Source organism: Pundamilia nyererei, unplaced genomic scaffold, assembly GCF_000239375.1.
Source record: "Pundamilia nyererei isolate P.nyererei 1_Seehausen unplaced genomic scaffold, PunNye1.0 scaffold00037, whole genome shotgun sequence".
Taxonomy (NCBI): domain Eukaryota; kingdom Metazoa; phylum Chordata; class Actinopteri; order Cichliformes; family Cichlidae; genus Pundamilia; species Pundamilia nyererei.
Window position 1 is genome coordinate 1,573,986 of NW_005187438.1, and position 26,125 is coordinate 1,600,110.

Genomic DNA, 26,125 nt, shown 5'->3' on the forward strand with positions numbered 1-26,125 from the left:
TTTATATAGAGATTTACCATTTGATTTTTGAATGAATGAATGAATGAATGAAAGGCTTTATTGGCCACATGCAGGTTGCCCCGCAGTGGAGCATTAACATGCACTGTCCTAAATAAATTAAATTAAATTAAAATTAAATTAAATTTTTCCATACACTGCAAAAACCAGCTTGATGGATTTGCAGAAGGCTACATCATTGCTATGTATGAACAACGCTAGATTTCATGTGCAAAAACGATAATAATGAAGACTTTCTTTTCACCTCTTAAAATGAATCATCAAATGCAGTTTTGGTGATTTGGCAAATTTCAGTTTTAGCTTGTGAGTTTATTTACACTACACCTCCATCTGGCTGGTTCAGCTGCCACTCAGTCCAGGATAATGGCCCTACCCAACACTATACTCTTCAAAGCACTGCCCAACAGTCCCAACAACTTCAGAAAACCAAACACACAGATCTACGTGAATCTTCTTTTTAAAGAAATGATTAACTCGCTTCTGTTTGCAAATACAAATAAGTCATCTAATTTCAGTTGAACTTTAAATGCTCAACATCCACATGAGCTCTGGACAAAGGAAGCATCTCCAACCGTCTTTCTGATTAGAATATCCCCAGGGACCACAGCATGCATCATTGCCTCTGTGTGTGTGTGCGTGTGTCATTGGGAGTTTTGGGGGTGGGGTGCTTACTGGTCGGTTTAATCTGCTTGATGATGAAGATCTCCGGTACTCAGGGGACCTGATGGGGAGGGTAAAGGGTTTTGAAGAGAGGTGTTGCTCTACTGTCTTGCACCAATGCAATCACGACCGTTGCTCGCCACTGAAGCCAGCAGCGCTCACAAACGCTCTCCCTGTCTCTTTCCCTCGCTCTCTCACTCCTCCACACACTTCCTCTCTCACTCTCCGACACACGCACACACAGACACGCACACTAGCTTCTTCTCTCACTTCACTGCTCACTGACTCGTTCGCCCTCCCTCAGTCGTCACCTTGTAACGGTACGGACACACTCGGCTTTGCTACAGCTCCTGTGTAATTCTCCAGCTATTCCAAAGCTGCTGTCTCAGTGCCTCGCGTAGCGCGTTCACTCATAAGCATCTGTTCTGATCTAGCGTGGGCTCAAAGTGTACACAGAGAGCGGGATAATGAAAGAAAGGCACCAAGGAGGAAGGCAGGGTGAGAGAGGGAATTAAAAGGAAGAGAAGGATAGAGCTTGCTCTTGCATAAAGGTGGGAGGACAGTTTGATTCAGTGAGAATTTGGATTAAGCTGGCTACGACTCCGCTCTAAAGTTACCACTAAAGGTAAGTGCATCTTCTCCTTGAGATATTTTCACTCTGCCTCTATGCATTTCACATCCTAGTTTTCGCCTCCATCTAATTTAAACTGATTTCCAGCAACTCTGCAGCTACTTGGTTTAGTTGAGACTCGTTTTACAGCTTGTTGACAGAGCTTCACAGAATAGACGGAGCTTTATTCGATTAAGTCACTGTCATCATTTCTTTGAGACACACAGTTGAGACTCTTCTTTGCAAAAGCTAGTTAAGTGGGATGAAATTTGGATCGGCAGTGCCCTTGACAGTGTTGTAATGCCGTTTAACTCTGACGACGGCAGACATTTAGTTGTCTGCCTCTTGGACTCTCTGTCACGTCTCCCAGAATTAAATGAGAATTCAGTGAGTGTCAATTAGTCACATGTCAGGGAACGCTTCACTCTGAATGTGCTAACCCCATTTGTAGGTCTCCGTTATTTCAGCTCGTCTACATACAAAAGACTGTGAAGCTTTTCAACTCTGTGTACTGGAGGGTGCTCAACACTGATTAACACACCATGGTGTGTCAAGTGGCTTTGGCAAGTTTTCCTTGCGACTTCAAAATACCAACCCCCCCCCCCCCAAAAAAAAAGAAAAAAAAGAAAAACATGAACATGACCATGCTTTCCTTCTTAAAAAAATCAAACTATGGTAAAATATTTAAATCAATAGCTTCAAATTAGCACTAATATCAACGTTTTTAGCTGAGAGGAAGAGCACGCAAGGTCTGATGGCTCAATCACAGGCTTGAGATTATTCTTTTTGTTTGAATAGTGTATATCTGCAACATCATTAGTTGGTAAGGCCATTCTTGTGGTGTGGAAAGGGATTAGGGAGAACAATCTAAGAGGATATCAGATAGGCTTGACAGAATCTGATTTGCTGAGAAACATGGGATCGCAGATGCAACCTTGCCCCCATTTCGCATAACAGATGCTTATTTGGATGAGCTAGAAGGGAAATCTTAGGCCACAAAAAATGGAAATGTACCCTTCAGCAATGCTGAGACATTTGCATTAAATATATACATCTGATCATTACATCGGCAATTCCACTGTGATTTGTAATTGCATCAAATTTGCATTTCTCAGACGAGATCATGCAGTGGACAGACACAGACACAATGGACTTACCGGACTTCTGAAGCAATGTGAGTCATTTTTATTGCAGCAGGAGTAATTAAGATCGCAAACTTCCCAATCTCTCTGTGTAACATCATTTCAGTCTAAAGCGATACCTTTTGAATTCAAGCACAGCTTTTCAAAGTCAATCCCATCTTTACTTACAGATTAGATTAAAAAAAAAAGTCTCTTGCCTTCCTCTACTTTAAGCACGTCTAATGTAACTCACTTTAGTGTCAGAGGAGCTGAGTCTTCTTATCAGCATTCAGCTGAAAACACCTGCTTTGGAATAATCAAATTACGCTCCAAGGAGTCCACTTCCAGAGGAAAAAGAGGAGCTGGACCCTCTGAGTACACAGAGGCTACTGTGCAGAAAATGAGCATTCAGGGCATGCAGCCACCAACCACTCAGGTATTATAACTGCATTAGAGGGGATAAATGAAGAGGCATGCAGTATACTTATGGTATATTAAGTGATGACAGTGATATCTGCTGACTCGGGTGCATATTAGGACAATTATTTTAGCCACTTTGGAGACAGCGTGAGGTGGAAGGAAACACTTTCCAAACGACAGGCAATCTATAGGAAATAAATGAACAACTTTTTTTTAAAGAATAAAACAATGTCAGGTTTGCATATTTTGTTTTAGATTTTCAGCATTGCCCTGCATAAGTGAAATTTGTCTGCAACGGGAATAAGCGGCATCCTTGCAGATTTCAGATCCCCACACTGCCTTCTATTTACATGGATGTAATCAGGTCTCAATGACCAACAAAATTACAATGAGCATGTCTTGTTTTTTGACTACCTCTTCTAATCACAACAACTGACAATTATGTTTGATTACTTCTTGGGATTTAGAATTAATTTAGCTCAAGGCACTATGAAAAAAAGATATTAGCACTTTGTTCTATTTGTTGTAAATGTAAATGTGGAATGTCCAGAGTAATGCATATGATTAGTTTCCTAAATGCCCTGATAGATGGGTGACAAATGAAAGGACATCAAGTGACTTAGTAAGCCTCACTCTGATTTGTTTTTATTCACCAAGTCTTTGTAACTCGAAAGGAGGCATGGGACAGCAACTTTTGAACATGTATTCTTTAATTTAGAGTTTTGATGACAACATTTGTTATCGTCTGCATTAAGTGCACTGAGTGGTCTAAATATTGCACAGGTGTTTAGTACTGCTGAGATCTGGTGTCTATGAGGAGGGTAGCGTAAGAGCCACAACCCAAACCTTTCACTGACTTTTCATTCTCTGTGAACAAGAGCATCTTCATCCTGGTGCTCTGAGTCCTGACTGCTCACATCAGGGTAGACATGTTTCAGTACAGAACAAAGGTGACCACTCAGAACAACTTTGTATTGATTTGCTAACTCTAAAGAGATAAAGTGGATCCAAACCACACCAGCAAAATACCTCTAACTACTCACTCTAAGGGTCAGTCATTCAGGTTTTTCCTTTAATTTGTCAGCTGTCCGTATGAGACCATGAGCCCAGGAAAATGTAAAGCCAAGCAGCTCCTGATGCCTTTCTCTGCACTGTGTCCATGTAAATTTAATGGCAACCCTGAGTGCTTTGTGGTAAATTACAGCATTAGGTCTACAAAGCTGTCATCATACGTTAGGATCCACTGCTCTGTTTGATTAGGGCTGAGCTGTTATTTATGGAGAGTCTGCAGCCTTTACCGTAAGCAGAACTACGGTGATCAGTCATACAGATATGCTACCTATCACTGCATTTTGAAGTAAGTGTCCATCAAGAGCCTTGGGCTTAAACAGAATCAATACTTGAGATTATTTGAAGTCCCCAGACTCTCTTTACCTTGGGCTCTTCAATCTCCGCCCTCACTCAACGGACTCATTTTGACATCATTCCACTCTAAATGAGGTGTGTCCGAGTGTGTGTGTGTGTGTGTGTGACAATAAAGTGTCTGTGTTCATTTCTGTAGCACCCCAAGATGTAATAAGCCATCTGTCAGAAACTTGCCTCCATCGATTAAAGCATCTGAATGCTAATCAGACAGTGGATTCAGTTGTTCTGTCTGCAGTCCCTATTGTACTTGCATAAATGCGCTTTGTGTAAGGCAGTGATTTCTTGCCCTCATCCACCCACACCCCCACCCGCAAGCCGCTCTCAACTAAGAACCCTGCAGACCTCTAAGACCAGGCTCTCATCAGCAAGAGTCCTAAACATCTCAAATTAAAGTCTTGCAGTGATGGATGACTCTCAATCTCTAGGAGATATTGCGCACGCTTCTGCTCTGAATGATGGGCAACTCCTCTTCACTCTACTTAGTAATTATTTATATGGATTTGTCTCTGCTCGTTTGTCAGTTTTTGAGACGTGTCGTTTCTTCCTCTCTGTGGTATTAATACCCAGCAGAGGTAAAACCTCACAGTTTCTGCAGCCGTCTGATGCTGGCGTTTCTTCTTTAATATATATTCTTTTCTCCTTCTGGAAGGAAAACGAATATAACCTTCCCTGTGGTATACGCTTGTTGTCTGAACCAATGGTGAAAACAGAAGTAGGAAGGATGCAGTTACCTGACGATACAATTTATAGAGGACACAACTGTTTTGCCCTACGAAAATACAAAACAGTGAGCTCAGTGTGGTGTTCTGTGTGAGATAAAAGGTGAGGCAGGTCCTCCGAGACTCAACTGTGCCGAGTTTCAACATTGATTATTACTCATATCTGAGCACTGCTGTGGCTTATCTTAAAATGGCCACAGTTGGAAGCATCAAGGAAAATGACAACAGTTTTTTATTCCTTCTTCATTGACATTATTAAGCTGCTTTTCCACATCCTTTAAGAGTTTCACCTAAATGCCTCTGATTTTTAAGTATTCCCTTTGAAGATATTTCAAGGAAAGTGGGGTCACATCATTGTCTCTCCTTTTGTTCGATTGCTTTATGAACTTTCTTTCATAAATGATTTTAACATTGCAGTGCAAAGTCTCTAAATATCCCAAAGAGGCCCCTGGGCCTTTGCGTCTTTGAATGTATTTGTGCCATCCCTTTGAGAAATCCACCACAGATTCTCAGCCAACAGTGGGCAGAAACAGTTGGGGTTATAAAAATCACCAGAGGCAAAGCACAGGCAGATGATTGAGGGTGTTTTTGTGCCAACGCTTTTACGCCACCATTTATAAAAGTTGTTCTTTGTTGTGTCTCCATATTCGAAGAGCACTGAATAACTGGTTGCATTGTTTTCAGTCTTGGTCAGACAGGCAATTAGCAGGTTATATATGTAATCTCCATCCTCTGCATTTGTGATGAAATACTTTCGATCTGACAAACATTTAATCACCGGGAGTCGTCCAAACAATAAACAGTCATCTCTGGCTGGACTCGACTTTATAACCTTAAACACAACCTCGCTCGCCCCAGGGGGGGACGTGGGAAAGATTTCCTGTCACACAGGTGAATGACTATTAGTTTACTGACCCTAGAGGTAGAGGGAGATTGTAATGATTTTTAGAGAGGGTGCTGGGGGGCCTTTCATTATAGGGGCTGAACAGGGCTGTGGAAGTCCTGCAGGAAAGAGGAAGGCAGATATGGAATACTCTATTCTGGTGAACTGATTAAATCTCGCAGATGACTGCAACCCCTTGGCTTTAACGGGTCAATAAAATTATCGCAAGTTTATTTTCATTTGAGTTCGGCTCTTCAGAAAACACTGGGAATCGTTTCTATGTTGGCAATCCATCACTTAATCCGTCGGTGATGATAAGATGAGCACTGAGATACAAATACAGTGACATCCCCAGGCCAGACAAAAAATAAAACGTGACACAGAGTTGCAAGGCACACACGCCACAGAGGGCTCTTACAAAGTGTGGGACTTTTCCCCTACAGAACATCCTGAAGCAGGCATTAGTATTTTAAAGGCCCGTGATCCCAAGCCAAGTCAAGCCATTGGCTTTAGCTTCAATAACGCCAAAGATGGAGTGCTCAAAGCTGAGGTAATGAAAGCATAAGAGATGAGCCGAGGAAGTCGAGGGACCTCCTAGCCATCTGCAACCATTACGAACCCGGCTGTAAGAGGATATGGAGAGAAAGAATACAGTCTGCTGGTGCACCTGAAGCAGTGGAAAACTGAATGACTGCATCACATTTAAACACTACTAAGCTGAGCATTAGCAAAAAAAAATAACAAGAGTGATGAGTTTTGATTAGCATAGATTTTAAAATGGCAGGGTTTTCACAGGCTACCACCAAAGTTGGCAACTAGGGGCATTAACATTTATTCATTTATGTATTGCTTTATTTATTTTATTCATTTGGTTGCAGTTTTGGTCACAACTTGTAAAAGGATTTAAAACAATAAAAAAACCTGATGGTATGTTGGGTTATTTTTAATTGCCACTTTTCATTCAATTAGCATCCCCATTTTATCAGTCATACACATTTAGCTCGAAAACATATTTGTCTCACTTTAATGCTCATTACTTAGTATAGTATATAATGAGGCTACATGGTCAATCTTATTAATGCTAAATACAAGCTTAATTTTGATTTAAGGAGATGAATGTGTTGTTGTCTGGTACAGTATATATTATCGGCAATGCCTCCTTTTTCAGTTTTCAAGAAAACTTTGCAATTAATTCATTCATTCTTCTACTACATGCTGCATAAAATTGTTACTTTATTAATTATAACTCTTTTGTATTTAATTAAAATGAAATTAGCTCCTTCAATGACAATATCCAAGTGCAGCAAACACTACTTTTTCATGAAGTACCCTCAGCAAATACATTTTGTTTAAAACACCTGAAGAAGCTAATCATCCGGAAAGTAGACTTCAGTAATGCAGCTGGTGAAGCCGAAGTGTTTTATACTCCGTTTCCCATGTCCAGCAATACTATCACAGTATCAATTTCATAAGTCTTTGACACTGGAGAATATTGTATAGATATTTCTAAGATCTTCCAAACTACAGGTGAGCCACAAACTAAAAGAACAAAAAGGGCATATAAACACAGTTGTATGATTTATAATATCTGAGGTGTAATTTCAGTCCTGTGTGCATAAAACGGCTGGTGTAGGTGTTCAAGGTGATTTGATAAAATTACCCATGGAAGTTGCTCCCGCTGGTATCTCCTCCTCTTATCATTATTGTGGTAGAAAGGAAAATTACATCATAACTTACTGAAGTAGAACAGGGGCTGAGCTAGCACAGTTGCAGGCTGCTGTTTGATATGGGCGCTAACCACAAAAATCACTTGAATTATCACTCATTCATGTTATCACAGTATTGGTACATCCTAGAGTCAGGCTGTTAGGCCTGTCAACCATTGCTGATGGAGGTTGCACTCAGTGTCTGCAGAAACATGACATGAAACTTTGTAGAGTTTTTGTTGTTGGTTTTTAGGATTAATTAAAACTGGTGGGTTTTGGAATTAAAGACACACTTTCTAGAGTTTTGTGCAGCACATAAAGATGCTGATGTTAGCAAAAGTTGGATTTTTGAATGGGACCAAAAACATGCATTTTAGGCAATCTTTGATTAATTAGCTGCAGAAAAAAGAAAGTTAGTAAACTTTCATATTAAACAACTGACGACACTGTAATTTAGGAGGTGTTGTTCAAATTAGCCTACTACGAGATTTCAGCCAAATCAAAAACCTTTGGAGGAAAAGAATTAAGACTCCGAAGTGTCGTCTTTGATCACGTCTTGAGGACAAAGAAGCTGTTTCTATCGTATTCGTTCGTGCTTATCTTCCAGTAAATGCCTCTGTGAAAAAGGTCCCTGAGATAGGCAAACATTGTTGTCTGCTTTTTAGTTTACTATTGAGAAGAGCGCCAATCCAATCTGAAATTACCCATTCATTCCCAACACACTTAAATCACTGTGACTCTTAAGGACATGTCTTTTTTGTATACAGGGTTTTTGACTTAACAGCTTGCCATTTCAAACAGGTTTGCCTCTTATGTCTTATATAAACCATGAACTTGGGGAGTGATAAAGCGTTGCACTTCTTCCATTAAATAGAATAAGAAATCATCCTGACAGACCCTAGATCTTGGCCTGGGTTAGTCTTCTTATGAGCGAGACTTCCTCAAGGTCAGCATGATGGTACTTTTCTTTGGTGTGTGCAAGCACCTGTGATGAATAGGACACAGTGTATGCGGGGGAGAGGATGTGAGGGATGAAGATTCACGAGGGTTAATGTATTGTGTTTACCTGTAAATAGAGGCCACAGGTTTCAAAGACGTGACAAAGAATTTTTTTTTTGAGAGAGCGTGCCCTGATATGTCCCAGTCTTTATAAACTGTTAATGACACTACACGACAGGCACAAATCACCAGCTATTGAAACCAACAGTTTGTCAAGTTAGTTACCAATTCAAAGATTATCTCTGTGTATGCTTTCTTTTTATTCCCTTGAAAGATTTCTAATAATGTTATGGTTAAGGTCCAAAAAGGAGCACAACAATTCAAATCAAAAAAGATTGTAATAGTTGTATTCAGTGCTTAAAAATGTTAACAAGAAGCGTGAGTCATTGTTAAAGTTGAAAAGCTTTCAAAGTAATTTCATGCTAAACTTGGAAGTTAAAAGCAGTGTGACACTGAGGTGACCTACATCAAAAGTGCTGATTGGAATACTTGAGATTAGCATGGAAAGTCCCTCTCTACAATCAATATATTATGCCAAAAGAATTTGACAGGTTTATGTCACAATGTCTCATCTGGAAATAACCCATTGAACACGGTGAAATAGGCAGAGGAACAAGACAGTTTCTTTGTGTTTACGGGATGTATTTTTTCTGAAAGTGTGTTGAGTACACTAGAAAAAATAAATAAATAAATAAAAAGCACTACTGAAATATTACCTATTACACAAAGGCGGCCTTTCAACCGGGGATGGAAATATGCTTATTGTGTGCTTCAAAGAAAAGAGAACTGTATCTGAAAAAGAGAGGATCTGAATACTGAGTGTGGATTTTAACAGTCAAATACAATTGTCAGTGCAACAGACAGTTCAAGACAGGTTGCCTTGATCTGGCTGGTCAAAACTAGTGTCAGGTCCATGCAAAAACATCTTGGCTACAATATCACAGGGTTCTTAATGCTGAACGAACACGCTGTCTTGCAGTTTACTTACAAAATCTACTTACACTGTAAGTAGGGCTGCCACGATTAGTTGACTAGTCGCGATTACGTCGACTATCAAAATTGTCGATGACTGATTTAATAGTCGACGCATCCTTTGAAGCTTTGTAAGATCACAAAAGACGCAGGAATAATAGCAGGATTTAAGAGTGTAATAACGGACTGAAACAGAAGATGGCAGCACTGCATGTACAAGGATGCCAGCTGCCGTTAAACCCAGAAGAAGAAGAAGCTGTGTCCCAGAATTCATAGCGCTGCCCAGCTCAGTTTCCAACAATGGCGGCAGCTAGTTAGTTTTAATGTTACTCTTATTATTCTTTCTGGATCACAAAATAAACGTTTAACATATTTTCAGGCGAGAATGTAGCTGTGTAAACCTCAAATATCTGCTCAGTTTATCAAGACACCACATATTTTCAAAAGCGCCTGTTACCCACTAGCTCGATAGCTAGCCGGGGGCAAGGCTCACTAGAGCCCGTGAGAACACCGGACTCCCGGCAAATCGTTTTCAAACCCACCGCCGTCTTACGCTACTCAGGTTAAACATATATAAGTCACTTAGATAACTTAAAAATGTTATTGTTTGGCTTTTTTTTTGTATTTTATTTGTTCCTGAGTAAATCGGTTTGGCTGAGATTATAGTTATAGTTTTTACACAGCTGAACAAACATCAAGCAGACAACTGATTATCAGAAGTGTGAGATGCTGGAGAATATACTCCGGTGTCCTGTTAGATTTTAGATAGCAAGGAGTTTCTTAAACTTCACCGAAACAATCTGCAAATTTCATTAAAATTTAATAAACTATCATCTTGTCTTTATTTTTAGTTAGCACATACCTTAAACACTTAAAGCTATAAGCTAATGATAGTTATATAAGAGCAGATGCTGCTGGTGCAATAAGCTGTACGCTGTACGTCCAATGGATGATGATCTGATTAGTCGACTAATCGCAAAAATAATTGGTGACTAGTCGACTATCAAAATAATTGTTTGTGGCAGCCCTAACTGTAAGGACATTATTTTGTGGTTTACTGCTCTGTCCGATGTAAATAAAACTTACGAACACAAGTAATTACCTGAATCTATATGAAAGTGCTATTAAAGCAGGTTATCAGTGGTCGCTGTTTAAATAGCATGGGTGGCTTTTTTCCAATTCTAACTACCCTCAAAGTGGAAGTGCTCCAAACTTCCACAGGTTCTGCTGTACTTTACTTCTGCAGAGCAGAACAATGAGTCACACAAAACAAAATTCAAAACAAAACCCCAAAGGCTTGGTGCCTGTGTCTTTGACAGCTGTGGCCTAGCCTGCTGAGTTTTCCTGATGAGCAAGACTTCATTGTGTAGAAGATAAACAAGAATGTGCTCAGTCACCCTTCTCCAAGCAAGGCCTCTGTGAACCCCATTTCTGGTAGTCTGCACAATCCACTAGACTGACAGATCTATCATCTTTGTTATATAGACCTATAAATCACTCTGGCTATGTTTTAGTAACTTAAAATTGGTTACATGTTTGATCAAATAACCTGCAGTAACAAAAGGTCCACAGTGTTTACAAAATATTATTTATGAAAGGGAAATCTAAGCTACACACACGGCACGGCTTTTCTTTTTAAATTTAAAAAAAAAAATGTCCCTTCATACATTTTTAAATACAATTTGTATTCTTTATCAAAACCACATGCATTGCACAAGTAACTGGGCCAACTAGGACAACAAAGCACCCGGCAAGGCTATATTTTCTTTATATAGCGCTATCCATTAGCACTGCAGCCTCACAGTAAAAAAGGACCTAGGTTTTAACCTGGGGCCTTCTCCCTGTTCTCCTTCTGCCTGCACGGGTCTCCTCTGGGTGATCCACTTTCCTTACTCAGCCCAAAGACATGTTTGTCAGGTTAACTGGTCATTGTCTGTCTCTCTGTGTTAGCCCTGTGATGGACTCTGAGGTGCAGCACACCTTTCGCCATTAGTCAGCAGGGACAGTGTATACACTCCAGGCTCACAAAGTTGGAAAAGCAGTTAAGGACATTGACTGTATCTAAAATACAGTTTTAATTAAAGACTTGAGTAACATCTTTAATTAAAGAATTAAATCAACTGAAATATGTTATAATTCAACTAGAAATGTGACATTGAAGATTTACCTAAATTTTTGGTTCTCTGTCAGTGTCATTAACGACTGCTGCCAATATTCAAGTGACTGGCAACACTCGTGTGTGCTTGCATCCAAGAAAAAAAAAAAAATACAACAGCTTATGTTAGTGTCATGAATCAAGAGAACTATTTCTTACTGGCAGAGATGATCTGTTTTAGACTGTGTGATTTTAAGAGTTAGGGTGAGAATTATTCCCCAAAATGTTTTTGTATCGTGCAACAATAGTGGCGGTCTCTGTTGTTTTTGGAGTATTGCACATTAACCCGACATGTGGACCAGTGCACTTATTTTCATTAATTTTATGTGACTACTAATGCACTTTGTCATGTGGCACTTTGATTGCATCATTGAATAAGAGTCAAAGTACACACAGAACAAGTACTCGGGACTGCATGGTGCACAGAGTTTTGACTTAAACCTAATATGACAAGGTTTGCGACTGTGGTTAAGATAACAAAATGTGCTGTAAACTTGGATTTAGTCAAAGAAAAAAAACAATAAAATTCCATGTAATCCGAGTATGAACTGGTGTAGCAACATTACGTACAAAAATGTAATCCATTTATTTCACTCTACAGAGAGCCATTTACTTTCCACCTCAAAGAAACATAATTAAAACATTCTGCAGATGTTTTTGGGTGACGGGTGATGATTATGTCTCTACACGTTACGCACGATAACTGTGAAAGAAATAAATAAAAAAGGCAAATAACTGGTACATGTGACTCATTCAAGAAACACATGGCTGATCTCTTATCTTATCACACGAACTGGGATTACATAATTAACAGTTACTCTGGGAAAATAATGATTTGATGGTTGAAGCAGCTGGGGGAAAAAAAAAAAAAAAGGAGCCGCATAGCGCTGTCAGATTATACAGACGATGCCTCACAGTAGCTGCTCATCAACACTTAATTTTCTCCTCTACAAAAGAAAAAAAATCCACATGAAGATTAATTTTCCTCCCGCTTATACTGTTGTTTTTAGAATTTTATGGATGCAATTTCTAGTCATTTATAACCAAATAAGAAAATACTTCTTGTTCATGCTGAAGCAGTGAAATCGGCTACGTGTGATTAAAATAATAGATTATAAACATGTAAACATTGCAGCTTATCTATATATTTGCATTTAGCTTTTCAGACGAAGAAGTAGAGGTTGAGTGTATTGCAGCCGACAGCCAGCAAAGAGCAAAAATATCTTCTTCCTGTTGCATAACATCATACCTGGTATACAGCTTACAGTAAGAGACTGCTTTGAAACACCTATGTATAGAATAGTTTTATATTCACTTCAGTTCAATGGATGATGGATGAATAATTTGTATTTTCTGGCAAAGGGTTTTTTCTGTTTTTAACGGAATTCATATTAACCTGCTCCAGTTTCAGCACATGCCAACACCTTTTCTTCCCAAAGTTTACTTGCTAACTGGAACAGAATAATGTAGAGGAGATGAAATGTGGTATGTGAAGTTATTCATAAACCTTTTATAGCTATTGTCAGCATTAGACTCCATCTTTTCAATATTTCAATACAGCTTGCAAAGAAGAAAGTACAATAGAAGGAAAGCAAGTGAGAGAGTTCCTCCCAAAGGGAATTTTATGTCCAGCGCTGTTGCTTAACAGACAAAAGATATTATACCATTTTAAATACTGAAAGAGTCCTTTATAAAATAAACCAGCACAGAGATATTTCTTTTTCCGAAGTCAATAAATACACTTTTTGCAGCAATTAAACAGTCAATATTGCTGCTTTTAAATAGAGGAGTAACTGCTGACAATTAGCTTTAACGTCCAAATTTAACAACAAACATAGATGCACACAAATGCCATAAAGGACATGAAGAGCCTTCAAAACAGAGGAAACAAAGTGACACAGACAGACTATCAGGCAAACCTAACTGTGTTGTTTATGAGCAGGAAAAGCCGGAGACCTGTACTCTTTATTTATTTATTTATTTCGACTTGGTTTGTTGCAGGGGAAAATGTTCCCGTTTTCTTCCCATCAGTGTGAGTCATGAAACTCAAGTGCAGCAACCTCAGATCTTCTTCTCCAGTTTTGTATGCCATACCATTATGCACCATTGACCCAGTGAGACAGGGCCATTACAGAAAAGACTAATTCTTAATCTAGGATATTGCTTTCTCATTATTCCCTCTCCCTCTGGCCTCTTGCGTGATAACTGTTTGATTAAGGCAGTTATGTCACTTGAGGCCCTGAAAGAGCCCACCTTTTAATATTACCTGGCTGAGTGATTATGCCAGCACTGCTTGAGGCTAATAATGTTGAACTGCGATGCTTGATTACAAATGCTGATGGGGCCTCTTTGACAGCATTCAGAATTCTTAAATATTAATCAATAAACACTACAAACAGAATCCCAGTGCCAATTCATTTTTAATAGCGTGCACTCAGATTGACTCTGAAGTTTACATTTTTGTTTAGTCCCTGTGTAATTCTACCATTTCATACAAGACACGCTACTGCTGCCTGTGAAACTTCATTCATCTGCATTGAAACTGAAGAGCATGAGCAGTCCACTTCAATGAAATAAAGACTGTCATACCTTCAAGAATGCTTTGATTGCACACTGTTGGAATGAGGCTCGTGTCACTTTAATTAAGTGCTGAAAAACACTGGGGCTTAAGTAGCTTTCTGAATGCCTGTGAGGTCAGGCCACTCTATTATAATAGTGAGGCTCAGCTGAGGGTCCATTACATTATCTGTGCTTTGAGATGAGAACTTGACAGCTTGAAAAGGAATTTCAGGACAGGGGAGCGACATGGAAGTCAAACTGTGAGCAAAAAACCTGAGAAAAACTCTCAAAAGAACAGATTATCAGTCAAATAAAGATGCATGTAGCAGCTTTTTTTATTTACTTATAAAATCTGTTTTCAATTTCAGACAAGTGCAGGCTTATATGCCGTGAAGTTACGCTGAGCTTGAAGTGTGCTGTGTATACAAAAAAAACCCCAAAAAACAACCTCTGTTTTAACTGAAAGCATATCATCCTTGCCTGTCCTAATGCTCTTTGACAGCTTTGTGTCTCGTATTGTTTCTCAGTAATCAGTGGCAGACGACAGCAGGCAGGGGAAATGCCAAATAAATGAGATCACAACAGTTTCAAAAAGATAATCCCACCAAACAGCCACCTCAAAGTCACTGACTCACAAAACTGTTCCCTCTTCTATTTGCACAAAAAGGTATCACAGGTTAAAGTGGACCTTTTTGCCGGCACAGTAATATCACCCTGCAATGCTGCAAACATCAATAGCTTGCAGTGCAAATTGCTAAAGGGGAGGAAGATGAGATTCCGTGAGGCGTATCATTTATATCACATAGTGTGGTCACCGAGGGGCCGCCTAAGGCAAAACCCTGAACTCATTCTCTTTTACTTGCATTTCTTTGATCTTCATTAATTAATTAGATAATTATTACACCAAATTTCAAGCGTGTGAAATGCGCATAATGGACCATTAGTTTGGGATGATGTGATTGGTCTACTGGGTTTCTAACACTTGCAAGTCAATGAAAAGCCTAAAGAAATGTTTACTGCTCAGTTCTTCTGTGTCTTCTTGCATTAACAGTGAGATACTCTGCACTCAGTTACAGACTCGCACACTTTAATATACATATGTACCAGCATGACCATTTGGCTACATGGACACACATGAAAAACACAGAAGCCCATTAGCATAAACCAATGACATGATCATAACTATACATCAGCGACTTCCAACCCAAATGTTCTTTGTGTTTATCTTTACCCTGATAATGAGACTCAGCTTAATGTGATTCTGTATCTAATAACCCAGAACACCATGACAAAAATATTTGCTTTTGTCTCTCCCTTTCTAGTTTTATTTTGCAGCATGGTTGAGCAGAAAATGTGCACCACGCAAGAGAAAATAAAAGAGCCATTAAAACCGAGGATAAAATAGAGCCAGCTGTGGAGGAGTGGAGGTTGACTGGAGGCCACAGAATAGTAACCTGGTCTAAGGTTGATTCACTCCCACACCTGCCCACCCGTGACAGATAGTGGAGACCAGAAAGTTCAACTGCATCATTTTAGGTTCACTGACTTGGCAAAACCTAACGGTTAATGAAATTAGGTGCAGAGTTTTGTTTTTTTTGTCAAGGTTTCATTTCAAGGACATAACTCCGATAAAGGAGAAATAAACCTGGCTGTGTTACTGATATGATATTCTTCCATTCCATTCTTCTGATATTCTACTTTTCTATTTTAAAGGTTTCTCTTAAAGGGCTTACATCTATATGAGCTACATAGATGCATTGATTATATAAGCTATCTAATTAATCTAAGTTAGATGTGTCACCTTACATTTAAGAACAGCATGTTTTAATCATGCTTTTCATCGATTAATGATTCAGAAAAGGATGAAGCTCATTTAAATCAGTTTTGCTGTCTACAACTGGGAAAACACGAGTAACTACACTTTATCTTTTGCATGCAAATTAAACCAGCTTCTCTCTTCTTCCACTTGTCTTACAGTTCTGAAAATGTTATTGTTTCACAACACTTAAACCAGGATTTTTCAATAAAAGTTGCCCAGGAGCCCCAAACAAACCGACATAAGTTAACATCACCAACTGTGTGGTATGGGGGAGTCTGTTGCAGTGATGCAGGCTACTCTTCTATGTGTCAGGAAGAGGAAGACAACAAAGAAAGTGTCAATTGCATCAGCAGATACACAACAGGCACTGCTCATGAAGAAAAGACAACAAATCAGACTCCTGATATGTTTTTTTTTAATGATGCAGCAGTCTGACTGTGCACAAGTCCAGTCGCTCACACAACAGAAACTATTGCTCCAAGAGTAAAACTATAATTTACTAAGCTAACATAAATAATATAAATAACAAGCTCCAGGCTGCATTTACTGTCAAGGTTGGGTTCAGAAATTCAATGTTCACCGGTCACTAGGGGTGAGCTACATAAAAACGGCCTGCTCGCCATGTGAAATTGGCCTTTGATGAGGATTTTAATTTAACAGTTCATTAATGCTCATAATGCCAGACCTTTCCCGACCAAGGAACAGATGTGATGTACATGCCCCTGCTTTAAAGAACCTTTTTCTTTTTATGTTTTAGGCAATGCTTCCAAGTAATTAGGGTCAGACAGGGCAGGAAATACCAGGTTTAGTACGAACCATTTAACTTTAAAACTACATGCAATATCCTCCACCTCTGTCTTGTGATCACAGGTCCAACTAAACGACTCAAGAAGAATAGGTGTGCATCCACATTGATCTCAAATGACAGCAACCACCTCAGAACATTTAAATGGGGATATGCGGTCAGGATCACTTCTCTTTTCCTTATCTTGGAGGTTGTCCTGATAGTCCCAAAATAAAATGTCAAGTGTTCGATCCATGAAACACCAATCAATAGTTTAGTCCTTCTCTCACACAGGCTGATTAAGAGACACATTGAACCTATGCATACAACGGTTCTGCATAATAAATCTAAATGTTAATGTGCTGCTCAGTGTGCCAGAACAGTAGCGGACTCCCTGCAGTCACACTGCATCTTCGTTATCACTTGTTTCAACACATGTAGGCCAACAATAGAAATACCTGCGGTTTGGCCACATATTTAAATCTGTCCAAATGTGAAGAGACACTTTGTGCGTGCTCTTTTAGTTGGGACATCATTTTCATTACTCCTTGTTGTCACAAAGGTCATATCTTAAATAATTATTGCTTATTTGATAATACATGCTGGTATTTCAAATTCATTAGATGGGGCATACAAATAAAAAAATAAAAATTAAAAAAAAGGTTTTCTACTTACATATTCAACTGGGTTTTCTATAGAGTTCTGCAGAATTTCTGTGGTATTTCTGTGGTAGTAATAACAGTCATATTATATGTGACCTCAAGCCGGTGTTTATCTATTTGCTGTACACAACTGAATCCATTTGAGCGCATAAATAATTTAAAAAAAACAACCTCTCTGCGATAGCATTTTCTCATTATACTCTAATTGCTAACTTTTAAGAGCTATTGTTTCATTCAGTGTTTCTACATGTTGTTTTGGGAGGTCACATAACCCAAGTTTCATATAGAGTTGACTGCAAGAAAGAAGTGAGTGCAGGTATTTGATGATCATTATAAAATGTTCAAAATCAATTATTAACTATGCATTCAGTGCTAATGCTGCACTGTATGCTGTATTTAGCAATCTTGTGGACTGTTCATCTGGTTTCAGATCTACCCAGAACACCACAAGCTGTGTGGCTCTGCTTCTATCCATCATGATACTGGGATGGGGGGAAAAAAGGGAAATCAGCAGGACAGAATGCTGAAGGATAGGAAAAACAAGATTACTGTATCTCCTCAAATAAAAACTAGCAGTCAGTTTAAAAGCTGAGTTGACATGTGGGTTGAAAAAAATACAAAAACAGAACAGACGAGCCATTTCTGCATAATTTAAACCTGCCAAAGTCTCAATAAAAGTATAACGCAACATCTGTGTTTAGTTAAAAGTCAAAGTTACACAATGTGTTAAAATTACTTATACTGCATTCAGACTGCATGTCAGAAAACTTGGCGTTTTAACAGTAGCCAAGCTTAAGGACTAATGCGTTCAGTCGTTTTAAGTAATTTCATGTTTTGCCCCACCCCCTCCCCTCATTTACCGTTTGGTGGCTCATGATGTGTTTTATTTAACCTCAACTCAGACCAGCAAAGCTGTGACACTATGAGTGCAGTTGATGAAAGCATACTGAAATAAATTTGAGTAATCCCTTTTGAGGAAACGGTGCCCCCCACACCCACCCCAAATTTAAAACAAAACGCCAGCCTCTGATACAAGCTTGTTCTCTTGAATAGTAGAGGCAGATAAGCGCTCTAAGATGCCGTCAGTACTTCATCCCTTTGTTCGAACACACACATTGCAGCAAAGCATTAATACCAGACGATTAAGATTTGGAATTTCTATAATCATATCATTGTGCCCGTTCAAGAATAAAGTAAACCAGTCTGTGTCAAAAATTACTGGAAGAATAAATAAGAAATGAATTCACACAGTGTCAGATGTAAAAATGCAATAATTTTCTACAATTTAGCATTTTTAATTAAAAAAAAAAAATGATTCCACTTCCATCGGTGTAGGAGTGGGCGTACATTAATTACCATCAGTATTTGTTGCACAGGTTTTTGTTCCTGTGCATTTGTCTGACCCTTGATCGTTTTGCCTCTTTCTAAGCTGTTGTGAATTAGTGAAAAATAACAACATTTTAACTGAAACATTAAATCCCCCTTTACATTAGAACATTAATACACAGACAATACAATTTGTCAGTAAACACTATAAAAGTATATAATTAACCTTATCTGGAGAGCCTTCTTGCACTCACCAGCCTCTTAACAGGCACTTCAACAAGCACCGATGGCACCCACAGTGTCAGCAGTACTCAGTTCTTTGATTCTCATTTTTATTTTTGTGGGGTTTGTTTCAGGAAATTTTCCTGTTGTATTCGAAATTCCCCATTTTTGACAGCTTTGAGGAGATTAAAATTGTTTAGAATTTCACAACAAAACCAAAAAGGCTTCCACTGAACTCAGTTTTCTGAAACTCTGCTTGTTAACAGGATAGATTGTCAAGAGAATAAAATTCCCTGTCTCATTTAAACATCCTAAGCCTTTAAATCTGCAACAGGGGAGTAGAAGACTGTGGGGTTTCATTACCCACAGAGTGTAAACCTTTTATTTAGTTTTTATGTTTTTCTTCCAGGTTCGTTCTAAATAAGTACAGCTCTTTTTTTCCCCAAACATCAGGCCAAAATGTTCTATTTATTTTCTGAACAAACAAACTTTTCTTTTGGTATGCAGGAAAAATCCTGCTAGAATGATATGAGAAAGAAAAATAAATACAAGGGACTGGACAGCATTTTCTTCTTGCAGACTAATTTTGTAATTTCGAATTGTGAGAGGCAGATGTGTTTCATTTTAGATAAACTCAAACAGAAGTTGAGTGAAGAAATGAATGATATGGACTCTGATATTCCACAGCTTCTAATGAAACAAAAATGATAGGAAAAGGCCATGAGTATCCCTGACCACGTCAGTAGAGTACAATTGAGTGGCAATGCCAAAGCAGCAGCGTGCAGAGGTAGATTATTGGTATCAGACCTCAAACATGTGGGTTTAAAGTTACAGAAGGACAGGCACGTTCAGCTCCTACGCTGTGGAAGTATTTACAGTGCTGCAGAAGAGGGGAGATAGGGGAAAGCAACTTCCCAGGTGTCACTCAGGACCATATCCATGCAGGGAAAATTGATGATGGCACAAGAAGGAAGGCAGGAATGATGAAGATTTTCACTGCCACCAATCCATATCAGTGTATCCGGGATGTCTGTGCCACCACACTGCGTGTTTGTGTGCATGTCTGTTTCCTCATTCCATGTGCAATCAAAGTAGGCAAACCTCTGAAAAGCTTCCATCTAAGTCCAAATGATAAATTCAGCATATCCGCTAAGAAATGCATGTTTTATGTAAAAGTAAAGTCCCCAAATTATAATTTGATTAGATTCAAAATTATCTGCATCACCAAAGACAACCGCCATCAATTCCTCACCTACTGACTGCTCCATGTCATCGTTTAGTTCAGTATCATATTCCGCTATTTAGGCATCCTTGCACATTTCCTTGCTACTTTTATCGCTTCTCCTGAAAGTACAGGCAAAAATGTGTCAGCATCTAACCAAAAAGCTTTATTTTGGTTCAATTAGTGACATCTTTTACAATATGCCAACCTGATAAGCAGTCTCTATTCGCTGAAAGTAAAATTTATGTGTAACAAAGGTAGAATGGGAAGGGAAAAACCACATCTCAATTCTAGTGCACATGCTGTGCCAGAAGCATCATTCTGGTGGAAAAAGGGGCAGTTAAAATTTGCATTTAGATTACTATGGTAATAGAAAAAAACCACAATGATGAATCTTGTTCTGAAATAGAGACTAATGTGGTTGTATTTTGAATAAAATTGTAAAGTTAAATACTTGTGGTAAGCTGTATGAAAAGAGATACAATGTAATCCTCATAATTAATTCATCGGGGTTAAACAATAAAAGCCAAGCCAAACTTACTACCATAAGGAAAAGATGTCAGTGGTTTAATGGAGATGAGCCAAATCATGTGTCACCACCATTGTTTATCAAGTGCGCTAAAGATTATGTGAACTTGATGCTTACTCCTGCCATGTGTACTTTATAAAATGGACTAATGGTAATGCAAAGCAGTAAAAGCTGAAGACAAGTCATTATTTCTTCAACATGCATAATCTCCAAATATTGCATAAATAACTATATAATTGTAAAATAAAACTTAAAGACACGAGAAATTCAGTCATGAGATGAATTTGCCACACACCACACAAGTACTGATTTTCATATTCATGAGCACCACATTGTTTGTCAATAGTGCATACCAAAAGGGCTTAATTTGTTTTCAGTTCTCCCCCGTCCTCCAATTGCAAAAGTGACGGCTCTGCAGCATCAGAGCCACTTAATTAAGCATCGCCGAGCACACACACACACGCACTTTTTAGAGCTGTCTCAAATAATCAAATAATAAGGCATTCTTTGGGTGAGAATTCCCCCGATGACTGTAGTCATTACTGTGGAAGGGAAAATGTAAACAAAAGGCAGGAAACACAATTGAACACAAGTTGGAGAAAATTTATTCAGGGAACTTATTTTGTACTTACTTCTCAAGTTGAGAGAAGTTTATTTTGCAGCCCAGGATGGCAACAGGCCAACTGTTACTCCAGGCCGCCTGAATTATTAACTGCGTGTGACAAACAGAAGTTGGGACTTTTTAATTTCTGTCCAAGACTTACTTGTTGCACAGCAGATGTTTCAGTGAACTGTCAGACGCCATTAGCATTCAGTTGACTGCAGAGGTGGAGAGTCAGATTAAAGATTCAGCATGTGACAATATGCACAAGCTTGCAATTCATACATTTGTAAGTACTTAAAAGTTTGACTTAGTATGGACTTTTCCCCCCACTTCAACCTCACACGCTTTTCTCACTGTGTGAGAAATATGATCCATCCCCAGCATCAACATGATGAGCATAAGAGAGACGCTGCGGTTGATGTGAAGACACTTATTAGGTAAAATGCTTTTGATCTGACTGTTGAATAGAAGATGCAACATTAAAGCAGGCCTCCATAATAGCTATGCTTTTAAGTACATCACCACAATATCATGAAAAACAAAATAAACAGGGGGAGGGAGGGTCGGAAGAGGCGGAACTGCTCATAATATCAGCTCCAAAACTGTTGATTAGAATCTACAGAAACGCCTTCAAAAATACCACAAAAGCGAGAAAAGGCTGGTTCGTTCTCTACTACCATCAAACGGGATTTCAGAAACTGTTTAGACTCATTTCTCTCTCTCTTTCTTTCTTTCTCTCCCTCTCTCTCTCTCGCTCATTTCTAATTTATTGCCATCTGCTCTGCTCGGGTGTAAATCTGAACGCAGGCTGACTTGCTCGCCCAAGCTTTATCTGTTAACATTTAGCAATGTCTAATTAAGCAAAAATGGGAAGTGCGTTGGCTGAAAAATGCTGCGGCCGGATAATGACAGTCATAACAGTTTGGGATACGTGTCTGTCACAGCAAGCAAATGCACTTATTAGATCAGGGTAATTAGAAGAAGACAACAGCTATAATAGGCAAAAGCTGTTCAGCTGTGATTAAAGAGGCCAACTTGCAGTACGTCGCTTGCTTCGTTTTTAAGTTTCAGATGTGCAAATTGCTGATGAAGGTCACTAAAAAGGCAACATACTTCATTCACCGTACATACCTACTGACAAAGACAACAAATGCTTTAATTAAAACAAATGTTCTAATCTGATGAATGCAACAGTAATTAACTTTTCTGGCTCAGCTAGACAATACTCAGTAATCATCACTAAGTTGGCTAAATCAGGGCTTTAAGTCGGCGTATCCTGAAGTAGCCAAAGTTGAGCAACAGCAAAGATAAGGAGCGAGGAATTAAGCGCTAAAGCCGTAGTGCCCCATAGGCCTTCAAATATTATTTCATTTGGATACTTAAATACATTAGAAACAATACATATTTTGACAATTCTCTGCTTGTCCCACCAATCAAACGTGTGAAACCAAAGTAAAAACAACCATCTGGAAATAATTCAGCTGTCAGAATTCAATTTTATGAACAAAAATTATATTATGGCCAAGTGAACATAGCAAAATGAACTTCTACTGGTTAGACATTTTTACATGTTGTCAAACCAGTATTTAATTATAAGATAGGTGCCCTCTACGGGGGTAAAAAAAAGTCTATACATAGAATCCCTTATAATCCCTTAAAACTCCTCTCAGCTTACACGAGGAGTGAAATGTCCCAAGATGGGTAATTCAAGTCAACAAACAACTAAATAATGCTTAACAGACCAAAAGTAGCACCTTTGCAATGCTAAATGGTTGTTCCTGAGTGTCATTAATGAGTTTATCCCATGACTGACTTTAATGTGCTGTATTTGCTGCCTCACTAAAAGATTTCCAATTTGTAAGGTAAATCTAGGAAGGGCTTCCTACTGCCTCACTGGAAGTTTAATGTTTAAGTGTATACTAGGACCAGACAGTTTGACCAAAAATCTTCTCATCGCTGTAGTTCTTGAAATTCGGATGGTTTCACAGTATAAAAATTGAATGTCACAATAAATATATATATACAAGTAAAGAAACCAGAAATCAATAAATAATCTTCTCTTAAGCTCTATCAATTCAATTATTTTCCAAAATGCTTGCAATGTTGAACAGCATTAGTTTGGTTAATTGTTGTCTCATGTAAAAAATGTATCTCGTGCATGGAATTACAATTAGTATAGAGGTAATAGAGTAATCTAGTAATTTAGTAAAACTACACAATCCCCTGTTATAGCTGATAAGAATGTGTTTGGATGGTGGATTTCTTGCATCTACCAGTCCTTTGGGCTTTGGGACTCAAAAGGTAAAATTCATACAGTTGACTCAAACAGATGGATGAATTTATTTTATACTTTAATGCCAGCTGACTGTACTGTTAATCTTTCAACAGAAACTCTTGTGTGTAGTGAGACTATAGGAGATCAATGCACACCTGCAATGCAGTTTCTGGAAGCAGAAACAGAAAATAATGGCATTATTTGACACCCGCATGTACTCTGCTTCTTGGCATTTCAGTTAGCATTCTATATCTGGCATAAATCATTTTTTTGAAGTTCATAAAATGATGTTTTAGACATTTTTTTTATCCTCAATTAACTTTAAACTTTTCTAGCACAGAAATTAAAATCTGCCTTTCTGCAAACACATTTACATTAAATTACCAGTGTTGTTCATGACAATTATGGATTTTTTTTCTTTTCATGAGTTTTGATTACATATGGTTTTCTGCAACTCGAAACTTAATTTTCTTCTCTCACCTTAAAGAGAACCGGTACTTGGCCACTTCTCTGGTGCTATCAGTCTTGTTATCATCTGACTTGCCTTCTCTAACCTTGTCTGCCAATAGTTGGTGCTGCCTTCAGAAGAATTTAATGGCACACACTGTAAGGAAGCAAAAGAGTTCAAAATTCAGCCTTCGACCATTTCTTTCCATAGCTCAAAATGAAGCAGCAGGGGCTGAAGCACTATCTGAGCTTCTACAGCGTACACTACAGTAGGGAGGTAAAGCAAGATTCCTCCTACTGCCAATTTGGCTTCTGGGTCTGTGCTCAAGCTGAGCACTGACAGGTCTTCACAGTCACACCTTTTATTTTAATGTACATTCATTGAGTTCAGATCAGAGAACAGCAGTAGCTTTGACTAAAACAGCATGAACCAGGAATCACTTTTGAGCTGTTCCACCTTTAGGGCCAGTTTTTTCTTTTCTGTATGTGTGCAGCATGTCACAGATTATCCATAGCATCTAAACTTTAGAAAGAAAATACAGAATTCCGATCCTGGGTGCCTGTCTGAAGTTTTATACATTTTTCCTTTTTAATCATAACCTTTCATTTGAGCGATATCTGTTGCATCATAGATTTTGTTGGCAGGGGATCCAGACATGTTCACGCTGGGGAGAGCTGAGTCAGTGTGGAGCTTTTTTTTTTTTTTTTTTTATTGCCTCAGGCCAGTTTTGTCTCTACAGCTAAGCCTTCCATATCTTCAGGGGGGAAAAGTTCAGTTTCTAACAGAGAGGCAACCTTCGTTCAGTAGGACACATAGCTAATTTATTTTTCATAATAACTGGATTATATTCAAGGTGTTATACTGTCTCACAGAGTACTCAGTGGCATGAAGAGTTCCTAAATGAACAGAACTAAACTTGTGAAAAGATGTCTTAGTTTGTAATCTAGTCTACCTGTCTTAAATGACAATACAATGGAAAGCCATGGAAACCGACGTAATCAAGGATTCCGAAAACACCCCAGCAAGCACATCGTCAGTTTTCCCCTATCTGTCTCTGAACTGATAAGGAGGTGACAGATTTATGACTGGAATAATCTCCAAAGTATCAGGTATCCACAGCTTTGGACACATTTTAGCATAAATCTTTAGCTTTTGGTTGTCGTGTACTTGGTATGGTTAATTTGTAATCGACACCACAATATCCCAAATATGCATTCACCAGTGCACAGCCATTACTGAATTATGAGCACTGCTGCTGAAATTTCATGGTTCATCAATATCCACAATGGAAGGTAATCAACACAAATTGTAGTTTCTACATTGCAAGCAGCTAACTGGGATCAGTATGAAACAAAGAGGACCAGATAGCCACAAACAATTGCATGTATAATTTAACCACTGCTTACCATAGATGGCTCATCAAGTGTTACACAGACAGCTGGAGTCAAAAGTTCATGGAGAATTTTTATTCCCAGATACAAAATTGGACCTAGACTAGTGCAACAGTGTCCTGTACAAAGTGTATTCACTACAGAGCTCCATCAAGTCTCAAACTCCACAAGGCAGACATAAATCATCCTAAAGATTCAAATTTTGTTTTAAGCTACTCCTTAGCTAGTGTGTGTGTGTGTGTGTGTTGGTCCAGTCTTGCACTTTAATGGTCATCGGATCAATAGCTTCACTACTTAAAAGAAATATAAAAAAAAGTCTGCTCCTAAATATATTTCTGGAAGTCATTTTCTTTTGGCATAAACATAAAATGAGAAACTCTGAGGACCACTGCTGCAGTCATGCTTCTGAAACGCAGACTTCTACTCTACATCAAGATAGTGACTTTCTACCTGTCCATCCATCCATCCATCCATCCATCGTCATCCGCTTTGTCCGGGGTCGGGTCGCGGGGGCAGCAGCCTAAGCAAAGAGGCCCAGACCTCCCTCTCCCCAGCCACCTCCTCCAGCTTGTCCGGGGGAATACCAAGGCGTTCCC

At 38.8% G+C, this 26,125-nt stretch overlaps 1 protein-coding gene across 1 annotated transcript in view; it reads left to right on the forward strand.

Moving 5' to 3' along the window:
- The first annotated feature begins 917 nt into the window (after positions 1-917).
- Positions 918-26,125, forward strand: part of LOC102199541 (cadherin-12-like) — a 107,257-nt gene continuing 82,049 nt past the window's right edge. Inside the window, exon 1 of the mRNA XM_005730418.1 lies at positions 918-1,303. The gene's annotated coding sequence lies outside the window, so the exon portion shown is untranslated. The remainder of the gene's footprint in view (positions 1,304-26,125) is intronic.